This window comes from Hippocampus bargibanti, linkage group LG12 (genome assembly GCF_051943395.1).
Source record: "Hippocampus bargibanti isolate YZ-2025 linkage group LG12, ASM5194339v1, whole genome shotgun sequence".
Lineage (NCBI taxonomy): Eukaryota > Metazoa > Chordata > Actinopteri > Syngnathiformes > Syngnathidae > Hippocampus > Hippocampus bargibanti.
This window is the reverse complement of record NC_142745.1, coordinates 9,377,791-9,387,145: the sequence shown is the minus strand read 5'-3', so window position 1 is coordinate 9,387,145 and position 9,355 is coordinate 9,377,791. Positions and strand designations below refer to the sequence as shown.

The following is a 9,355-nucleotide window of genomic DNA, read 5'->3' as shown; positions in this document are numbered from 1 at the left end:
TAAAAACCAAGGAAAGCGGGAATCATCAGCCGCAGAGGGGACAAGGATGGTGAGATAAAATGGTCATGCAACATCACCACACCAAAGTCAAGGCAGAATATCATCTTCTGTTGTGATCAAAATTACACCTGATGTTCTTCAATCGGCATTTCAGCTGTCCATGTCCTCGCCAATAGAAAAGATTCTCCAGGAAAAGACAAATTTGGAGGGGAAGCATGTATTTCAAGAGAAATTGAAGCCATTGGATCAGACTGACTTGCATGCATACCACGGAATTCAGTTATTAGCCAGAGTGCACAGGTCATGGGGAGAAGCAACTGAAAGTCTGTGGGATGAAGAGTATGTAAAGCCAATCTTTCAAGAAACAATGTCTCAAAAGAAATTCCACACATCTCATGTGATCTGATTTGACAACTTTCAGACAGCACTTGCTCAATAAACCTGGCAAATATGTCATGAAAATGTGGGCAGCCTATGATGTAAAATGTAGGTATGCATGGAATATGCAAGTCTATCCTGGAAGACTACCTGGAGGAGGATCTGAGAAGAATCAGAGGACGCATGTGGTACTGAAGATGAATGAAAGACTGCAAAGTCATTATATCACGTGACAAATTCAATTTACCGCCATGTGTAGATAAACTTCAGGAGAACTTCCCAGTAAATTTCTGAAGCTGTGGGGATGATGTCTCCTCAGTATTTGTCAGGTGTGGTGTGTAATAGAAGGGTTTCAGCTAGGATGAAAGGAAAGGTGTATAAAACCGTGGTGACAGTGGCACTGAAGAAAAGAAAGGAAGCAGAGCGTGAGGTAGCAGAGCCGAAGATGTTGAGGTTTTCTTTGGGAGTGACCAGGTTGGATAGGATCAGGAATGAGTACATTAGAGGGACAAGCCATATTAGAGGCTTTGGAGAGAAAGTCAGAGAGGCCAGACTGAGATGGTTTGGACATGTCCAGAGGAGAGATAGAGTGATTATATCGGGAGGAGGATGCTGAGCCTTGAACTGCCAGGCAGGAGACCGAGAGGAAGACCAAAGAGGAGGTTTCTGGATGTTGTCAAAGAGGACATGAAGATAGCTGGTGTGAGAGAAGACGATGCACAAAACTGGGTTAGATGGAGGACACCGATTTGCTGTGGCGTCCCCTGAAGGAAAAAGCCCAAAGGAAAAGAAGAGGATAGAAAATATGTTGTTTCTTTTCAAGTATATTTACAAGATCTCAGATGCAGTTGTTGCTGATGTCAACTATTATTTGACTGTAGAAATACAGGTAAAAATGACCCACAACATAATCAACACATTTTTTCAACTTAATATCATGGTTTAAAAACTCACATGAAAATGTATAATTATTCTTAGAGCAGCATAATTATCCAACGCTAAGATGGAAGTGCAATGAAAATATTTATTTATAAGATGCAATTCATAAGATACAGTTTCAATGTCCAAAGCAGTGACTGTTTTTTTAGCTTGTTGGCAGTCTGCTCATTGATTTCTAAACGAGTGGGGGATGGGAATTAGAGACAGACAGTTGCAGAAAGTGGGCGGGAGTGGGGGAGGGGAAGACAGTAAGGTTAGAGCGTGAGAACAGACCTCAACTGATGATCAAAATTGCCACAGCTTTTTTTAAACTTTGATTGAGGTCTGTTTTGAAGGGGGGTATGATAAATTGTGTTCAATATCAACTTTTAATAACTAGTAACAACAATGTCACATAGCACTGCATCTGCCGTATTCTTTATGGCATGAACACATTCACATTTGGCATGAACACATTCACAAATGCTCATCTCTACTCTTTGTCTCGTTTCAACTACTCTTTCTTTAATCAACACATTTTTTCAACATAATATCATGGTTTAAAAACTCACATGAAAATTTATAATTATTCTTGACAATTCATAAGATGTATGAACCCATACTGCTGTTCACAAATGCTCACCTCTACTCTTTGGCTAGTTTCAACTACTATTTCGGCATTGCAATAGAGTGCAGAATCTTTTTTTTTTCTTCATCCGCGCTGCGTAGGCGGGGAGACGCGCACAGTCTCTGTGTCACTAATTAAGTGGGGGAGGGGTAGTGCAACAGTCACCAAGTCTCACTGAGAATTCTCCCACGGCATTTTTTCAACTTTGATTGAGGTATATTTTAAGGCTGAGAACGATACGTTTTGAGCAACATCGTGTTTTAATTAAACTATATGAACTCCAATGTCACATACCTCTAACATAGGTACAGCAAATAAAACTATATGTATTAAACTAACATGGAAAATTATAATTGGTCCTTAAGTGCCACTGAAGAAAAGACAGGAAGCAGAGCTGGAGGTAGCAGAGCTGAAGATGTTGAGGTTTTCTTTGGGAGTGAACAGGTTGGATAGGATCAGGAATGAGATTATCAGAGGGACAAGCCATATTAGAGGCCTTGGAGAGAATGTCAGAAAGGCCAGACTGAGATGGTTTGGACTGTAGAAATACAGGTAAAAATGACCCACAACATAATCAACACATTTTTTCAACTTAATATCATGGTTTAAAAACTCACATGAAAATGTATAATTATTCTTAGAGCAGCATAATTATCCAACGCTAAGATGGAAGTGCAATGAAAATATTTATTTATAAGATGCAATTCATAAGATACAGTTTCAATGTCCAAAGCAGTGACTGTTTTTTAGCTTGTTGGCAGTCTGCTCATTGATTTCTAAACGAGTGGGGGATGGGAATTAGAGACAGACACAGTTGCAGAAAGTGGCCGGGAGTGGCGGAGGGGAAGACAGTAAGGTTAGAGCGTGAGAACAGACCTCAACTGATGATCAAAATTGCCACAGCTTTTTTTAAACTTTGATTGAGGTCTGTTTTGAAGGGGGGTATGATAAATTGTGTTCAATATCAACTTTTAATAACTCGTAACAACAATGTCACATAGCACTGCATCTGCCGTACTCGTTTTTGGCATGAACCCATACTGCTGTTCACAAATGCTCACCTCTACTCTTTGGCTAGTTTCAACTACTCTTTCAAATTGCTCGGCACCATGGCGCTGTTGGATTGGATTTGCCTTTATTAGTCTCACAGTGGAGAAATTTACATTTCACAGCAGCAAAGTGATGAAAGGAATGAAAGTAGAAAAACAACATACATGAGCTGCTGGAAAGGCAGCTTCTCGCCACGCAACAGGCATAATGGAGAAGGTGTTGTCTCATTGCCGATCAAAATAAATCCATACGAAAGATAGCTTTCACTATGTTGCCTTAAGGTCATCGTCTTTGCTTTATTTTCCCCAACACTAATACTAGGGCCTTCATCCGGGTCAGAATCTTGTACACAACCCAATTCGGAGTTTGCAGTTGCCCTTTTTACTCCTAACTCCTTTAACTCCTTGACTGTCACCACGACCTCTCACATGCATCATTAAGTTTCTCGGAGGAACGAGACGATCGGCTACATGTTGCCACATGGACAAATATTTAATTACCCCCCTAGTGTTTACAGCATGGACACTGGACAATGACAATGATTGCAGAAAATGATTAATATGTGTTTTATGTCTGTGTAAGCTCTCAGTCGTACAGGAGTGGTCCATCGATGAAAAGGTTTCTTCAGCCGTCATCTGTACTTCTTTGAAGGTGTCGGACGTTTCGCTTCATCTCCAAGAAGCTGACGAAGCTTCTTGGAGATGAAGCGAAACGTCCGGCATGAAGCAAAATGCTGAAGAACAGCTGAAGAAACCTTTTCATCAATATGTGTTTTCAAATGTGAGCTCTTGAGCTCAATACATTTAGCACCATTTAGCACAACTCATTTGTCTGCAACAGCATGGTTTGAACATTCATTTCATAGGCAATCCCTCAGTTTTGCAGACAAATCATGTAGATTAGACATGTCAAATTCAGGCCCACGGGCCAATTTTGGCCTGCACTACAATTATATTTGGCCCGCGAAATGATTTCAAATATGTATTACATCTGGCCCGCCGCCCCATGTTACAGCACATGTACCGCGAAAGGTGTCTACAATTTGAATTCTCTGTGCAGAGCCAGACTCCAGAAATTGATGCACTTGCATGTAAAAGCGATGCCAAGTATTCAGCTTGTATACTTGTGCATCACCAGAGTAACTGAGCAGTGAAAAAAAACTAAAATGGATAAATATTATTTTATTTACTGGTGGCATCGTCTATTCAAAGTTGAAAGAGATATAGTTTAGGTGTTGGCCTTGATGTGATGTCTGTGATGAAATGATTTAAATTACAATTAGAATGAATAAAGTTAAAGATATAGAAGCCTGATGTTTTTTTCAGTTTTTGTTTTTATTATTTTCTTAAACCTATTCTGATTTCAGTATTTAAGCAAAAATTCAGTTGTAATTTATTAGGATAGTTAATAAAGTACATTAGTTGACTGTATGTTAAAGATAATAAAAACAAACAAATTAATTTTGAAAAAAATGGTCTGGCCCTCGACAATTTTCTTTTTTTAATATTGGCCCTCTTTGAATTTGAGTTTAACAACCACTGGTGTAGATCATGAACCTCGGACACAGGCCCCATCTCACTTTCATTTGAAAAAAAATTAGCCGCCTCCCCGTCGTTCACGCACAGAGAGCCGGCTCGTTGGTGAACACAACACATATCATTCGCTCCTGAAAAGAATCACTATCAACATGAAAGAAGATGGACTGGATTACATCGCAGCCGGAATATTAAAAGGTAATTTCCGTTTAACTTTTGCGATATATTGACACCCGCGTTGCTATATTAGGTAACGCTAAGTTCGACATTCAAATTAGGTTCATGCAAGCTAAAAACGTGTGTTCAGCTAACGTTAGCATTAACAGTTACATCATTATCTATGCAGTGTGTATGCATATCTATCTACACAATAGCACTTTATAGAGAGGTGTATTGGATTTCATTTAGTATTTTCGAGTGCAATAGTACTTTTGTCTAATAGACGTGAATGTTAGTTACGTTTTGACTTTAGGATTTCAGCCCAACGCTAGCCTTAAATCTAAATCTAATATTTACTTGTGTTACATAGTTTGTGAACAGTGTTGCATAATTGAACAATGTTGTGGATTGTTGACAATGAAGCTTTTTTTACGAATTAAATTTCCTGGATAATGTAGGCCTTAGTATCAATGTTGCATGAGCAAATTTAAGTGGCAAATAGTAATTGACACAACGGCCAGTGACACTGCATCTTTTGATGGCTAAATTTGTTGCTTGGGGTTTTTTCTAGCTTCACAAATTACAGAGAGCCAACAAGACCACATCAAACTCCAAGAAATATGCAAGGTCAAGCCCAAGACTGAGGATCCTTGACGCATATTCTTGTTTCAGAGAAGTTGATCATATACAGGTAAAACTCAGAAAATTTGAATCTTGTGAAAACATTCATTCGTTTAAGTGATTCAATTTAAAAGGTGAAATGAATATATTATTTACTCATAACATGATTTGCAAGATATTTTGAGGTTTTATTTGTGAGAATTTTGATTATTATGGCTTATACCAGACATTGGCAAACGACGGCCCGCGGGCCACATACGGCCCGTCAGGATTTTTAATCCGGCCCACCGAACTTGTCCAAATTATAGTAAAAACTGACTCATGACAAAAAGCTAGCGGACACCAGGGCAGACAACTCTGAAAAGTTGCTGGCCTTATATTCCAGGTATCCGCGAAATAGTATGTAAATGCCATATCTTGCATATTCCATGAGGCAAATGTTTGAACTGCTAAGGGCTATTTTCCACGTTAGAAAGACATTTAATAAATTGGGTTGTAGTGTGCTTACTGTGCTGAGGTTCGCACACACTGCATTTAATGCTTTAGTATATCCGGCCCAAACACTGCCTCCATATGCTCCTGGCCTGGCCGGCCCCTCTGTCAAATTTTAGAACCCATTATGGCCCGCCAGTCAATAAGTTTGCCCACCCCTGATCTACAAGGACAGTTTGTGGACTTCTCTCACGCAGTGGTCTCTATGGCCTAGTTTGTGCTCAGAAACTAGCATTAAACAGAAGACAACGAAACAATCGTGTTGCATTTGCTCAAGCCCACAGCTTGCAGAAACGATGGACAGTGGAAAAGTAGCAGAAGGTTGATTTTTCTGATGAATCGTCCATTGAACTGCATCCCAATCGCCGCAAATACTGCAGAAGACCTGTTGGAACCCACATGGACCTGTGGCGTCACCGGTGCGCACCGCGGCTTTGATGTCTTTCAAGCCCTTGGTCTCCTTGAAGTGCGTCTCAGCCTGACACATGTCACACGCTTGAAAATTATATAAAAGTAGCCGTTGCGGGACAGAGAGAATCAGACTCATCTCGGACTCAGACCCAGACAGACACGCAGCTCGCAGAGACCTGCTCAGCATCACACGGAGTTTCACAGCACAACTTGCTCGACTCCACGCCACGATCAAGTTCTGCGTGTCACCTGCCTGGGAGATTGGGAGATCTGACAACAAACCTACTTACAAATAAAGAGAAACATCTTTATTGGCGAGCCAGCCAGGAGGATTTTTTTTCTTCTCCTCCTCAGCCCAATCAACTCTCCTAATGGAAAGAGACCAGATTTCCGCCGTCTCCCTCAAACCCCCCCCCCTTCCACCCCAGGCACGATGACATGGAGCTCTGGAGTTCCAAGTGGTTGACTCCCAATTCGTCAACCGTGCCATCACCCAGGAGACCAGCAAATTCCACTATGTGGTCGCAGCCCTCACTCCGGAGTTGGCTGGTCGTGTGGGCCGAGTCATCTTTGACCCTCCGGCCGAGAATCCTTACGCGGCCCTGAAACAGGAAATCCTGAGGCACACCACCCTCATGAAACACATGAGGTACACAGCCTTGAGGCATGACGTCGAGCTGGGAGACAGCCGGCCCTCCCAGCTCCTGCAATGCCTCGAGACGGTGGCGGGCAACAGCATCAAGGACCAGAGTTTCCTGTCTTCATAGAGAAGCTGTCCCCGATGATCCAAGCAGTCCTGGCAATAACCCACCCGACTCCACCTTGCAGGAGTTGGCCGCCCTCGCCGACAAAGTTGTGGAGGCGTACGCGGGGCAGCCTACCGTTTCTGCCATGCAGCTTCTTCCGACGCCAGGGCCCTCGACTGATGCTCTCCAACTGCTCATCGACGAGATCCGTGCCCCGCGAACCGAAATCCGGGAACGCAGCCACAGTCGAGAACGCCGCCGTAATCACGGACGCGGCCCCATTCGAGAGCGCAGCCCAAGCCGCAACCGACCTGACCAACCCCAGTCGGACGACCCTACCTGCCCCCGACGTTGTTCACCACATTGTTACTGCTGATCCCGCGAAGTTTCAACGCTTTCGCCGCCTTGCCCCGGCGAAACAACGGATTGCCGAAGCCGAATTCAACCACATGCTTCAGCTCGGTATTATCCGTCCATCGGACAGTAGATAGGCATCCCCGCTGCACATGGTCCCCATGGCGAAGGTGGGCGACTGGCGTCCCCGCGGTGACTACCGTGCGCTGAATTTTGTCACAGTTCCTGACCGCTACCCTCTTCCTCACATCCACAACTGCGTGTCCGTCCTCCACGGACAAACAGTGTTCTCCACCGTCGATCTGGTAAGAGCCTACCACCAGATCCCTGTCGCGAAAGTGGATGTGTCGAAGACGGCCGTCACTACCCCATTTGGCTCGTTTGAGTTCCTGCGCATGCCATTTGGCCTCCGGCCTTCTGCTGTGCCTACATCGACGACATCCTCATCGCCAGCGACTCCCAAGAGGAGCACCTGCAGCACCTGGAAATGGTCTTCAAGCGTCTGGACGAGCACGGCCTGGTTGTCAACTCCGACAAGTGTGTTTCTGGGCAACCCAAGATCAAGTTCCTTGGCCACCTAGTCGATGGCAAAGGAGTAGGCCCTCTAGTTGGCAAGGTGCAGGCTATCCGTGACTTTCCCACACCCGAGACGGTAACCCAATTACAACGATTCCTCGGGATGGTAAACTTCTACCGCCGCTTCATCCCGAACTGTGCCGAGGCTGCCCTGCCACTAAACTCGCTGACTGGCAACAAGAAGAAGAACATTGCTGTCGACCTCTCCGAGCAATTAAAGGCTTTTCAACGGCTGAAGGATCTCGTTTCCTATGCAACACTCCTAGCTCACCCAAGCCCCGATGGTCAGTTGTCTCTCATGGTTGACGCCTCCACGGTTGCAATCGGTGCGGTTCTCCACGACGGCTTTAATGGTGACTCTCGACCCATCGCCTTCTTGTCCAAGGCCCTCCAGCCGGCCGAACGCCGGTACTCCACCTTTGGCCGGGAACTTCTTGGCGTCTACCTTAGCGTGAAGCACTTCCGGCACTTCATCGAGGGTGGCCGTGTCATCATCTTTACCGACCACAAGCCACTCCTCTCCGCCATCCCCTCGGCATCGACGAAGTACCTGGAGCGAGAAGTTTGGCACTTGGACTACCTCTCGCAATTTGACCTTGAGTTTCGCCACGTCCAGGGGGCTCAAAACGAGGTCGCAGACGCCCTTTCTTGGGGTGAGATCAACGAGATCCAGTTCCCAGACGGTCTTGACTACGACGAGATGGCAGCAGCCCAGGTACGAGAAGGTCTGACCGACCATGCCAACGACCCCAACATCATCGCTGTCCCTCTCCCTAACTCTGGCTGCACGATCCTGTACGTCCAGTCCGACGGCGTCCCTCGACCACTGGTTCCAGACTCCTTCCGGCGAAAGGTGTTCAACTCTCTGCACAGTCTCTCTCATCCTGGAATTTGTGGTACGACCAAGTTGCTGGCGAAAAGGTTTTCCTGGAAAGGACTGCAGAGGGATGCGCGAGACTGGGTGCGCGGCTGTCTACGATGCCAACGCTCAAAGGACCAGCGCCATACGAAGTCACCCGTGGGAATTTTTGACACGCCGAACGGCCGGTTCAGTCAAGTCCACATAGATCTTGTCGGACTCCTTCCCCCCTCCCGTGGCTTCCGGTACTTGTTGACTTGCATTGACCGTTTCACCCGATGGTGCGAAGCCCTTCCCTTGTCCGACTGCGGGTTCGAAGCTGTTGTCGGTGCCTTCCTCCAACACTGGGTCGCCCGCTTTGGATCACTGAAGTCCATCACCACCGATCGTGGAGCCCAGTTCGAGTCTGCACTATTTGGCAAGCTGTGCAAGTTTCTGGGATATGAAAGACACCGGACGACGGCCTACCACCCAGCTGCGAACGGCATGGTTGAGCGCTTCCATCACCAACTGAAGGCCTCCCTGATGTCTTCCGACAATGCCGAACACTGGGTGGATAACCTGCCTCCAGTGTTGCTGGGCATCCGCTCCACGCTAAAACCCGACATCAACTCGACTCCAGCGGAGC

At 45.5% G+C, this 9,355-nt stretch overlaps 1 protein-coding gene across 1 annotated transcript in view; it reads left to right on the top strand.

Annotated features, from left to right (window-relative positions):
• fkbp5 (FKBP prolyl isomerase 5) overlaps nucleotides 1-9,355 on the top strand; it is a 35,233-nt gene that overhangs the window by 9,830 nt on the left and 16,048 nt on the right. The window lies entirely within an intron of this gene.